This window comes from Choloepus didactylus, chromosome X (genome assembly GCF_015220235.1).
Source record: "Choloepus didactylus isolate mChoDid1 chromosome X, mChoDid1.pri, whole genome shotgun sequence".
Taxonomy (NCBI): Eukaryota; Metazoa; Chordata; class Mammalia; order Pilosa; family Megalonychidae; genus Choloepus; species Choloepus didactylus.
Window position 1 is genome coordinate 134,384,096 of NC_051334.1, and position 14,185 is coordinate 134,398,280.

The window sequence follows — 14,185 nt, forward strand, 5'->3', positions numbered from 1 at the left end:
CGTATATGTCACCAGAAGGAAAGTCAGAGGTCAAAAGATGGGAATGTATAAAACTGAATCCTATGGTGGGCAATGTCCATGATTAACTGTACAAATATTAGAAAACTCTTCCATGAACCAGAGCAAATGTATGACAATACAACTAGAAGTTAATAATAGAGGGGCATATAGGGAAGAAATATATACCTATTGCAAACTATATACTACAGTTAGTAGTATTTCAACATTCTTTCATAAACAGTAACAAATATACTTTACCAATACTATGAGTCAACAATTGAGGGGGGTTGGTTAAGGATATGGGAGGATTCGAGTTTCCTTTTCTTTTTTTTTTTCCTTTTACCTCTTTCACTTTATTTCTTATCTGGAGTAATGAAAAGTTTCTAAAAATTGAACAAAAATTAAGTGTGGTGATGGATGCACAGCTGTATGAGGGCACCAGGGGCAACTGATTGCACACTTTGGATCTTTGGATAATTGTATGGTTTCTGAACAATCCCAATAAAAATTAAAAAAAAAAAACTATGGGGTGCAGCAAAAACTGTACTGAGGGGAAATTTTTTTAGCTCTAAATGCATACATTAAAAAGGAAGAAAGACCTAAAATTGAACAGCTAATGAAACAACTGAAGAAGCTATAAAATGAACAGCAAACTAATCCTAAAACAAGTAGAAGAAAATAAATAGCAAGGATTAAAGCAAAAATAAATGACATAGAGAACAACAACAACATCAAAGAATAAATAATACCAATAGTTGGTTCTTCAAGAAGATCAAAAAAAATTGACAAGCCCCTGACAAAATCAAAAAGAGAGAAGACCCAAATAAACAAAATAATGAATGAGAGAGGTGACATTACTGTGGATCCAAAAGAAATTAAAAAAAAAAAAAAACTATAAGAAGATACTATGAACAACTGTATGCCAACAAACTAGATAATGTAGATGAAATGTAAAGTTTCCTAGAAACACATGAACAACCCAGACTGACAGAGGAGAAATAGAAGACCTCAGCCAACCAATTACAAGCAAAAATATCCTATCAGTTATCAAAAAGTATCCCACAACTAAATGTCCAGGGCCAGATGGCTTCACAGGGGCATTCTATCAAACATTCCAAAAAGAACTGATGCTAATCTTACTTAAACTCTTTCAAAACATTGAGGGAAATGGAAAACTACTTAACACATTTTATGATGCTAACATCACTCTAATACCAAAAACAGGTAAAGATGCTACAAGAAAGGGAAATTACAAGCCAATCTTCCTAATGAATATAGAAGCAAAAATTCTCAATAAAACACTTTTAAATCAAATCCAAAGATAAATTAAAAAAATCATACACCATGACCATGTGGGGTTCATTCCAGGCATGCAAGGATGGTTCAACATAAGAAAATCAAACAATGTATTACAACACATTAACAAATCAAAAGGGAAAAATCAAATGATCATTTCAATAGATGCTGAAAAGCATTTGACAAAATACAACATCCCTTCTTAATAAAAACACTTCAAAGGGTAGAAATTCAAGGAAACTTCCTCACTATTGTAAAGAGCATATCTGAAAAACCCACTGCCAGCGTAGTTTTCAATGGTGAGAGACTGAAAGCCTTCCTTCTAAGATCAAGAATGAGACAAGGATGCCCACTGTCACCATTGTTATTCAACATTGTGCTATAAGTGCTAGGAAGGGTAATCTGGCAAGACAAACAAATAAAAGGCATCCAAATTGGAAAGGAAGAAGTAAAACTGTCATTATTTGCAGATGATATGATCTTTTATCTGGAAAACCCTGAGAAATCTATGACAAAGCTACTGGAGGTAATAAATTTGGCAAAGTAGTGGATACAAGATTAATGCACATAAGTCAGTTAATGTTGCTATACACTAGAAATGACCAAGCTGAAGAGACACTCAAGGAAAAGATACCATTTTCAATAGCAACTGAAAAAATCAAGTACCTAGGAATAAACTTAACCAAAGATGTAAAAGACCTATACAAAGAAAACTACATAACTCTACTAAAAGAAATAGAAAGAGATCTAAAAAGATGGAAAAATATTCCATGCTCATGGATAGGAAGGCTAAATATCATTAAGATGTCAATTCTACCCGAACTCATCTACAGATTCAATGCATCCCCTATCAAAATTCCAACAACCTACTTTGCAGACTTGGAAAAGCTAGTTATCAAATTTATCTGGAAGGGGAAGATGCCTCAAATTGCTAAAACCATTCTAAAAAAGAAAAACAAAACAGGAGGATTTACACTCTGACTTTGAAGTTTATTATAAAGCCACAGTAGTCAAAATAGTACAGTACTGTCACAAAGATATATATATATATATAGATCAATGGGATCAAACTGAGAATTCAGAGATAAATCCCAAGATCAACAGTAGACTGATCTTTGATAACTGTGACATAATGGTCTTTTCAACAAATGGTGCCTAGAGAGCTGGATACCTATATCCAAAAGAATGAAAGAGGATCCCTACCTCAGACCCTACAGAAAAATTAACTCAAAGTGAATTAAAGAAATCAACATAAGAGACAGTACCATAAAACTCCTAGAAGATAATGTAGGGAAACATCTTCAAGACCTTGTATTAGGTGGTCACTTCCTAGACCTTACACCCAAAGCACAAGCAACAAAAGGAAAAATGGATAAATGGGAACTCCTCAAACTTAAAAGCTTCTGTACCTCAAAGGAATTTGTCAAAAATGTGAAAAGGAAGCCAACTCAATGGGAAAAATATTTGGAAACCATGTCTCTGAAAAAAAGACTGATATCTTGCATATATAAAGAAATCCTACAACTCAATGACAATAGTACAGACAGTCCAATTATAAAATGGGCAAAAGATATGAAAAGGAAGTTCTCTAAAGAGGAAATACAAATGGCCAAGAAACACATGAAGAAACGTTCAGCTTCACTAGCTATTAGAGAGATGCAAATTAAGACTACAATGAGATACCATCTCACACCGTTTAGAATGGCTGCCACTAAACAAAACAGGAAACTACAAATGCTGGAGGGGATATGGAGAAATTGGAACTCTTATTAATTGCTTGTGGGACTGTATAGTGGTACAGCCACTCAGGAGGACAGTCTGGTGGTTAATTAGAGAACTAGATATAAAGTTACCCTTCAATCCAGCAATCGTACGCCTTGGTATATTCCCAGAAGATCTGAAAGCAGGGACACGAACAGATATCTGCATGCCAGTGTTCATAGCAGCAATATTCACAATTGCCAAGAGATGGAAACAACTCAAATGTCCTTCAACAGATGAGTGGATGAATAAAATGTGGAATATACACACAATGGAAAACTATGCAGCAGTAAGAAGGAACAATGTCATGAAACATATGACAACAGGGATGAAACTTGAAAACAATGCTGAGTGAAATAAGCCAGGAACAAAAAGAAAAATACTTTATGTTATCACTAATGTGAGCACTGAAAAATGTAAAATAAATGGTTTGTAATGTAGAATGTAAGGCACCTAGTGATAGACAGCAATTAGTGAAGGGGGAATGATAATCTAATAAGAACAGGTGAGTTATTGTGTGTAAATTTAACATTCTGGGAATGCTCAGGAATGACTTTGGTTTGCTAATTTCTGGTGGGTATGGTAGGAACAAGTTCACAGAAACGTAGTTATCTTAGGTTATCTGTTTTTCTTATTCCTTTCCTGGGTTATAGTCTGTGTATTTTCTTGGGGTAGAACAGGAACACGTTGGAAGTAATTCTAGGGTATTTGTTTTTTCTTATTCCTTTGTTTCGGTTTTGTAATTCTAGGATATTTGTTATTCTAGGCTATTTGTTCTTTCTTATTCCTTTGTTTTGGTTTTGTTTGAAATGTTTTTCTATTGTCTGTTTTTTTTTTTTAATTTTTTGAGAATGTTAATTTAAAAAGAGAAACAATGAAAAAAAAATGCAGAGCCCCCCTGAGGAGCTGGGGGGAAATGCAGGTGTTGGGCTTCCTCACCTGGATGGTTGCTAATGTTCTCACAAACATTGAGGACTGGAGGGTTGATGTGCCGAACCCTCTATCATAGGACTTGCCTTTAAGAAACCTGTTACTGCAAAAGAGATGCTAGGCCTGCTTATAATTGTGCCTAAAAGTCGCCCCCTGGATCCATCTTTGTTGCTCTGATGTGGCTCTCTCTAACTAAGCCACCTTGGCAGGTCATCTCACTGTCCTCCCCCCTACATGGGACCTGACTCCCAGGGGTATAAATCTCCCGGGCAACACAGAATATGACTCCCGGGGATGAATCTGCACCTGGCAGTGTGGGATTGAGAACATCTTCTTGACCAAAAGTGAGATGCGATATGAAATGAAATAAAGCTTCATTGGCTGAGAGATTTCAAATGGAGTCAAGAGGTCACTCTGGCGAACATTCTTATGCACTACATAGATAACACTTTTTAGGTTTTAATGTATTGGAAGAGCTAGAAGTAAACACCTGAAACTATCAAACCCCAACCCAGTGGCCTTGATTCTTGAAGACAATTGTATGACAATGTAACTTACAAGGGGTGACAGGGTGATTTTGAAAACCTTGTGGATCACACTCCTTTTATCCAGTGTATGGATGGATGAGTAGAGAAATGGGAGCAAATTTAAAGGAAAAATAGGGTGGGGGGATGATTTTGGTGTTCTTTTTTCACTTTTTTTTAAATTCTTATTATTGCTTTTTCTGGTACAACGAAAATGTTAAAAAAATGATTGGGTGATCATATGATGGTAATGTGAACAATTGCTTGTATATTTTGGATGATTGCATGGTGTGTTAATAAATCTTAATTTAAAAAGTAAATGAACAATGGGGGGAGGAGAGAAATGAGATATTTGAGATGGTCTAATTTTAACTTTAATTTTATTCTTTGGAGTAATGAAAATGTTCAAAGTTTGATTGCTGTGATGAAAGCACAACTATATGATGATACATGAACAACTGATTGTACACTTTGAATGTATATTATGTAATTATATCTCAATGAAATTGCATTAAAAATTTAAATGTTATTTATAAAACAATTACCTGATTAAGTTTATGCTAAAGATTATTTCTTTTGGAAAATGGAGAGGAAGATGACTACTATTTCTTAAATGTTTATCATGTACCAAGCTCTCTTGGGGATTTTATGTATATTTATTGCATTTAAATGCAATTTATTACAGTAATCCCTTTCAATTTGTTTTTGCTATTTTGCAGTCAAGGAAACTGGGGCTCATAAGGATTAAGGATTTTGCAAATAGTCATGCCATTAGAAGCAGAGCTGGACTAAAACTCAGGTTTTCTTATTGTAAGGAATATTTCTACCTTAATGACAAGAATATAATGACTTTACCTAATTGAAATCTTACTAGATGTGAGACACCCTAAGTACTTTACATACATTAGCTCCACATCATTCACCAAACTACCCTATGGAGTAGCACCATTATTATTATTCCACTGTTATAGATGAGAACATTGAGGCTCAGAGAGGGCAAGTTCATGCAATTAATAAGTAGAAGAACTGGGACTTCAATTCAGGCCCTCTGACTCCATGCTTCACCGGATACCAGATGCTGAGAGTATGAGAACCCCCAAAATATCACCCCTCTTCCCTGTCTGAATTCAAATACAATTAAGAGATAGAGAAGATATAAAACAGATGGAAATCCAAACATCAGCATTACTATAGATAGGGAATATGTAGGAGAAAGCAGTTTATATTTGCAAACAAGTGAGGCTCCTAATGCTGAATCTCAGAATGAGACAGATTTACCACATAGTCACAGGTACTGTTTGATCATCAATTTTCTCCTAGTTTATTTTATGAGGGAATATGACAAAATATGTGTATCACAGCAGACTTGTTTCCAAGAGGTAGAGAATAGAAGGGCTAAAATATTCCAGACTCATCAATCAAAAAAGTCATTACTCCTCTCCTGATGAGGGTTGAGGGTAAGAGGGGAGAGAGACCAGAATTTCACCAGTGGAGCTCCCTTCACATTAAAGGAAACCATGAGGCATGGGAAGGATGTAAATCCTCCCTAACATCGCTGTTAAATTGGATTTACTTTCCTAATGTAAGCATTCAATGACTTTGATTTTATTTCCCCTCCCTTCACAGTTTCATGTGTATTTTATGAAGAAATTGCATTTTTGAAAACATAATTTCTAAGAAAATTTTGAGAAAGAAAGAAAGATAGGTGTGGAAGGGGAGGAGAGGGGAGGGGGGAGGGTGAGAGAGGGAGAGGGAGAGAGAGAGAGGGAGAGAGGGAGAGAGAGAGAGAGAGAGAAAGAGAGAGAGAAATGAATCATGTTTTACAGAACCCAGCACCAATGTAGCCTTTACAGAGGGCCATGGATTGCTACCTTTGTAAGACAGTAGCACCGTGAAAGTATTTTGCTTGCTAATATTTTCACAGAAATAGCTCTAGTCTAATCCATTAACATATATAATCTTTGATTCCCAATTCTTTTCAGTTACATGATTAGTAAGTAATCAGTGATTGATTTTATTTTATCACTGTGATTTTCCTATACAAGGGTTTCAAGACTTGTAGGTAGAACTGGGAATCATATAATATAGCAGATTTTTAGGGAGTTTACAAAGGGCGAGGGCCACCTATATGCAGGTGCCTGAAATTCTATCATCTGTTTTGCACCATGGTTACTTAAAAATTTGATCCTTTTCAGATAGCTCTTATTATGAATGGTTTAATCCTAAAAGTATGCTGAGAATGGGGAAAATATAAAGCTTGAAGTCACGTTTCACCTGTTGGGGACAAAAGGAAGGTTTATCCCTGGTGATGCAAAAGGGCAACAAAGATATATCTTACCTTGCAATTTTGCTGAGGCTGCCCCAGTTGACCTCTCACTGAAATACATTAAAGCAAGCAATTGAAGTTGCAGTCACATTTCAGCACAAAGAAGACATGGTATGAACACTAACGTTTGCTTTCTCTTCTGTTTATAGAATGCTGATATCACCACAAATGGTAAATTACTGAATAGAAGTCACTTTTCCTGCTTCCTAAAATAACAGGACACCCAGATGCAAAATAAAATATTCATTCTCCCATCTGGATATTTTGCATCCATGATGTCAAATATTCAATTGATTCCAAAGTACTGAACTACTGATGATATTTTTCACTTTCCCTCACAATTTTTGGCCACTGGTAATGGAGATGCTGTGTCCAGTTTGATTCCTCAATTACCTCATTAGGCAACCCCTAATTCACTGGGGTTCACCTACTAACAACTTAAATATAATGGTGAGAAGTGTGGACAGTGTGAGTAGACTGCTGGGGTTCAAATCTCCTTTAAGCTGCTTGCAAGCTATGTTACCTTAAGGGAGTTATGTAACCTTACTCGGCTATTTCTGCATCCCTAAAATGAAGATAAAGAACAAACCACAATTAAATTAGCTCAGGTAAATATAAAGTGTCAGGCATAAAGCATTCAATGATGTCACAGAGCTACCTTGGAACTGAGGAGGGGGCAATGACAGTGGGGGCTCCCAAATCCCTAAATTATTTTCTTCCATGTGTTAAAGATGTTAAAGCCAATCTAGAGTAACTTGAATGGTGAGAATGCCAAACCAGGTTGGGGTTGAGATAGGGGGTTGTAGGAACTTTCAATACCATTCAAGCACATGCAGACTTCCAGGGCATGTGATCCCATTCTTTCCCATGTGTTTACAGTGTGAGCAGGGCAGGGGGTCTTCTTTCATTTTGTTTTAAGGAGCTACCTGATTATAAACAGGGATAATAGCTATTGCTAATCTTCCTCACTTAATGCCAGAGGAATTTCCTGTTAATAAGGTCCTTTGTCTTAGACTTTGGATTTAAGATTTTATAACCAAAGTGGAGCAAGAAGGGTATAAATAAGCAAATTTAGCTTTGTACATTCCAGCCAGAAGCAACTTATTCTTCAGAAGTGTACCCTATGGATGCAGCTGTTCATTAAGGGGGTTGCTTTTGTTTAGGGGTCAGCTCTTAGCCAAACTGTGAAAGAAGCATTGTTGATCCTTAGAGTTCCACTGCCTACATTTTCAGTGCTCTTTGGCCCCTGTATAATGCCTCAGCGCCAGGTGTCCAGTGCCTTCATGATGGCCTGTATCTTCCCAATCATGAAGGATAGGAATCTGATAAATTAATTCTCAATAACATGTCAGCAACTGAATTAATTACCTGTCCATGATTTTTTTTAAGCGTGAAATCCTTACTGGTGGGAATTGCAGACACTGTAATGGAACTCAGGGAATGAAGGGGTGTGCACAGAGATTAGGAGTTTCTAATCTTTGTATCTCTATTATTATATTGTAATGTAAGGCTAACCTTACCTTGAGCCTTTTAAAATGCTAATTGCCAGAGAGTTAAACTATTTGAAACTCAAATAATTACAAATACCATTCCTCAAGTGTCAGTGAGCCTCTGGAATTTAGATAACCTGGAAAAAGAAATAATCTAAGGTTCAAAGAAAAACAACTTTGATCTACAAACCTGTCAATCAATTTTGGTGCTGTTTTAGACAAAGTCTCAGTGTGGTTAAGACACCCAAAGCTTATCAGGATCTAGGGAATTGTTCAGCTTCAATCCAAATATCTGCAATCTATTGGAACACGAAGATTTAGGAACCCTCTAACTCAAGTTTTTTGAACCAGAACTCAAAATCTGTCATGAAAATTTCCTTGTACTTTTTTTCTACATAAATTAAATGTGGCATCTTCTTGTGAAAATTTTAATTCCAAGCAACTAAACATAACAGTATGTTCAACATATTTATAACATTATGTATATTTTAGTGCATATTATATGAATATCTTATAAAATAATTACAAATTATTTTCTTGCAAATAGCAACCATTGCGAATTAGGAATCCTTTATACTTCCTTTCTTTTCCTCTGCTTATAAAATTCTGAACACATGCCCCAGACCATTTTTTGCCATGGTCTGAACACCTGTCAAAATAGCTATGATGTGGTTTTAGATTTGTTAGTTATGAACAAAACGAACATCAGTTGGAATGAAAGCACTATATGATTTTATAAGCAACGGGGCTGAAAGTGTTACATTTCAAAAGCATGAGACTAGACGGACAGATCCTGAATTGTTTGAATAGCCTAACTCATTACAGGGGGAATAGATTTAAATCTTAAAAAAAATCTTGTGGGCTACAGACATGTCTTTTTTGAAACTTGAAACGGTGCAAAAGAGTTCCTTTAATATGCATCGTACATCTCTCTCTACTCTTAGATATAGAAACTCACATTCTAAAAGTGTAGTGGAAAACAAACTTCTTTTCTATGGCCCATCTATTGTGCATGTCTGAGGCTATATGATATTCACAATAAGACATGCAAATTCCAGCCCCATGGTGCTTTTCCCTACACTAACAGATATGCCCATAGGTCTGTTGATCTGTCCCCACTTTTAAGGATAATAATGCTCAGAAAAGAATTACACACCAGTGATTTTCACCTTACAATGAATTCAATTCAGTATGTTTGGGAACAATATCTAACATTCTAAATTATATATACAAATGTATGTGTATCATAATATGTTATATCAAAATAAGCATGTTCCTATAAAGGAGATAACTTAAGTTATTTACCATCCTGGCCTTAAGGGAGATAATTTAAGTTAGCCACATGCCTTCGTTAGCAACTCAAAATTAAGGGAAGCAGGCTTGAATGAGAAGTCCATATCTGAACATGAACCATAGAACAGAGGATTTGTTTATTGTGAAAAATTGTTTCACACACTTCTGAAAAAGAGGAAGTTCTTTTATTCTTAAAACTAAAGAAGTCAATTTCCCATATGTCGGAAATAAAGCGGTACCTGTAAGGGAATAAACGCTCTCTCGGTTCTGGAGGAGAAAAGAATTTATTTACGATCTTGCAAGATAGGGCGTCCAGCCAAACACGTGGAAGGCTGGTGCACCAGAGGAAGAGAATGGCGATCTTTAAATCTCCTACTCCTAATTCGCAAGTCCCTCCCCTGTTTCCCCATTGACTGGGTACTACAGAGGTTACAGCCTATCCGAGAACACTAACTAATTCATCTTTTGAGATTTTAATTTGTACAGCCAATCCCAGAGAGCCAACTAGCTCATTATTGAGATTTTGAACTGATCAGCCAATCCCAGAGAGCCAACTAGCTCATTATTGAGATTTTGAACTGATCAGCCTATCCCCCCCAAGTTTTTATTTTTATTTTTATTTTTTTGCTGTGAGTTCCCGCCTCTGATATTACCTCATATCTCTTTACATTCCAGTAACTATGGTTACTTTTCCATATAAGGAGCAGGCAGATTCTCTCTTCTCTTTGTCTGGGGCTTGTTTAAACTGGTTTTGCCTCCATTTCCCTTATTCCATGCTGTCTCTATGTGAAAACGAAACTTCTTCCTTTCTTACAGATTCCCTCCTCTTTCTTTTTAAACACTTTAAGTTTTCACATTTTAGATTCTCAAATTTGCTAAGGGCTTTTTCACATTCCCCATCATAGGGATCTTTCTTATTTTTGATTCTAGTGGTTTTGATGGGTTTTTGAACTAGCCTTTGAGCACACGGGATTATGTAGCACCCAGCTGTTATAAACATTTTGGCTGGAATGATAAGGAAAATTAAAATAGATGTTGCAATTCCTTTCCATTTCTCGAACCAGTTTTCCAACCATTCTGTGAGTGGGTTGTTAATGCTAGAATTCTTTTCTAGTTTCTGAAATAAGGCTGTTAAGCCTTGTAGGGCTTTGGTGATAGTTCCATTAGGTGCGGTATTATTGGGGATGAATGTGCGACAATTTCCCCCAACTATAGCACAGACGCCTCCTTTTTCAGCTAGCATCATGTCTAGGGCCATTCTGTTTTCCCATGCCATTCAGCTAGTGGCATCTAACTGTTCTGCTATTTCTTTAATGACATCCCTGGTATAGTTGATAAATTTTAGCTGATGATTGACATTTTTATTGATGGTGACCCACCAGAATAAGGATGATTTAAATTCTGCAGCTACTTGATTTTTAGCTTTAAACTCATTAGGAACTTTCTGGGGAACCCCTATACTATCTACAAACATTCTTTTATTGAAGGAACTAGGTACATTTTGTACATTTTTCTTTTCTCCTTTGCCTTGGGTTGGTACTTTCTTATTACTTTCAAATGCCAGGGTAAATGAGATAGCCAATTGAACCAGAGCACAGGTTCCTCCCCACCTTTCAGGTAGTGTTGGCCAGAGGATGCCCTTCCCACAGTACCACCAGAGGTCTGCTCGGGGTATAGTTAGGCTGGAGAAGTTGCCAGTACTATCCTTGCTCACATTCCACACCTGTGTACACAAAGCCATGGTACCAAGATCCTGCAACCCTTCTTCCCATCTGGAGAGACAGGCAGAGTGGTTTCCGGGACCAAGGTGAGACGCTGGTATGGCTTTGACACTTCCCTTCTGGACTGGAGGGAAAAGGGAGGACAACATACTACAACTTTCACCAGGAGTAGCATCTTGAAAGAGGAGTGTTATACATTTAAACTCCCTTTCATGCTTTTTCATCCCCAAGGGGAAGGGCATAATCTGAACAGTGGGTTGTTTGGTTGTACAAGCATAACAGTCACTTCTGTTTAGACTCTGGATGGTATGTTTGCCCCATTCTACCCAGGCATTTGTATTTCCATAACCTGTCTCTATTTCTGTGGTTTGCTTTAAGTCTTTGGCCTTAAGTATTCTAATGACCTTGGGGTCAATTTGAACTGGAGAGTTAAATTCCAGCCAAGTTTCCCTTAATGGTTTTTCCTCCAACCTGGGTAAGACCCATCCCTCATACTGTGTGGTCCACCAAGCAGTGTTCCAAGAATAACAGGGGTTAGGTGTCTCATAAGTTATACTCTCAAATGTTCGCCCCCCAACAATCTTGCTTTCTATTTGAACAGTCTGCTTACATAAATGCTTATATTCCTCCCTCAGTTGTTGCTGATGTTTTAGATTTTTACAGCTCATTACTTGACAAACATCAAATTGTACAGTTTGAGACTTTAAGCCTTTGACTACACTTATAACCAGCTTAGCAGAACCTGTTACTCCTTGAATATAGAACATTATGATCAGTATAAGCAATTTCATCATTAAGTTATACACAGAGCACAATGCAAACATAGGGTTTAATCCAGCCCTTCCTCCCTTCTAGTATGCTCTTTCAACTGTTGCCTATTTAAAGTGATCCTTAGGGGATCTGAAGTGGGAGTCACTTTCCAGGATTCAGGTTGAGTTGCTGGATACTTATCGTCTGGTTCAGGCACCGGTCCCTTCACTCGTGTGTAATGAGTCCAGCCTCTTTCTGCCGTTCGGACTGCCGTCTCAGTTGTCACCAAGACTTGATAGGGTCCTTCCCAGATTGGTTGAAGTTTGGATTCTTTCCACGACTGGATCAGAACCCAGCTGCCAGGCTGATGTCGATGGGCAGCAAATTCAAGAGGCGGGGTCTGAGCCAGCAGTCCACGGTGCCTGAGAGATGATAAAGTAGAAGACAAGGCCAGTATATAATTCTTAAGAAAAAGATCCTTTGTGTCTAGGGAGGGGAGCTCTCCAGTCCTCCTGGGGAAAGGCAAACCAAAAAGCATTTCATAAGGGGAAATTCCCAGTTCTTTTCTAGGGGCAGTCCTGATTCTTAGTAGAGCTATAGGTAAGCACTTGATCCAAGGTAACTTTGTTTCCAAAACTAATTTAGAAAGATGTTTCTTTATGGTTTCATTCATTCTTTCCACTCTCCCAGAGGATGGTGGATGCCAGGGAGTGTGGAAGTCCCAAGTGACACCCAGGCTTCTCATGACATTCTGCAATACACGGGAGGTAAAGTGACTGCCATTATCAGAGTCTATATTTTCCACTAACCCATAACGGGGAATGATTTGTTCAAGGATAACTTTAGAAGTTCCCAATGCTGTAGCTGAGGATAGAGGGTAGGCTTCCACCCATCCAGTGAGGTGGTCGACAATTACCAAAATATATTTTAAACGACCGATTGGTGGCATTTCAGCATAATCAACTTGAATGCTCTGGAATGGTCTCAGGCCCGGCTCTCTTCCCCCTTGTACCTGTTTTCTTAAAACCTTTTTATTAATTTTTTGACAAATTATGCACCGCTCACAGATTTGTTTAGCAACTGTATAAAGGCCTACACATCCAAATTGTTTAAGTACTACATCACACATGGCTTGTACCCCCCAATGACTCCCCTGGTGTAGGACTGCTAATATCTCCCTCATTATTTGTTTATTTAACATTTGTCTGCCATCTGGGAGAAACCATTTCCCCTGATCATTTAAGGTTGCTCCTAACTGTTTCAACTCTTTTACTTCTTTGGTAGAGAATGTAGGGACCCCAAATTCCTTAGGGATAGAGGGTATTACGACCATTATTTTTAAAGGGGGGTAGAGAGAGGCCTCCTTAGCCTTTTCATCAGCCAACCTATTGCCTTTTGCCTCAAAAGTAGGTCCCTTCTGATGTCCATTTATATGCACCACTGATATTTCTCTAGGTAAGAGTAGATTGGTTAATACTTGTTTCACCAATTCCCCATGAACCAGTTCTTTTCCTTTGCTATTGATTAATCCCCTTTCTTCCCAGATCTTTCCAAAGGTGTGGACTACCCCAAAGGCATACTTAGAGTCAGTGTATATTGTACCATCCTTTCCTTCTAATAATTTGAGGGCTTGATTTAGTGCATACAACTCACAAGTTTGAGCTGACCATTTATTGGGCAATCGGCTAGCTTCTTTTACTTCACAAGTTATCCCATCTACAACTGCATAGCCATTGTGCCTTTCTCCTTCTAGGACTTTGGAGGATCCATCTATGAACAGTCTTTCCCCTGAGTGCAGGGGAAGATCCCTTAGGTCAGGTCGGACTTGAGTTTGGTATTCAATTAGGTCTAAACAGTCATGCTCAGGGGTCTCTACTTGCTCAGGCCCCTTCCAGAGGAAGGAGGCCGGGTTTAGGCTATGATCTGTTGTTAAGACCAAATCATCTTTTTCCATTAGGATTGCTTCATATTTTAAGAGTCGGGAATCAGTTAACCATTTCCCTGCCCTTTGAGACAGAATAGTTCTCACTTGATGAGGAGTACTAACTACTAATGCCCCTCCAAAGGTTAATTTCCTGCTTTCTTCTACTAAAA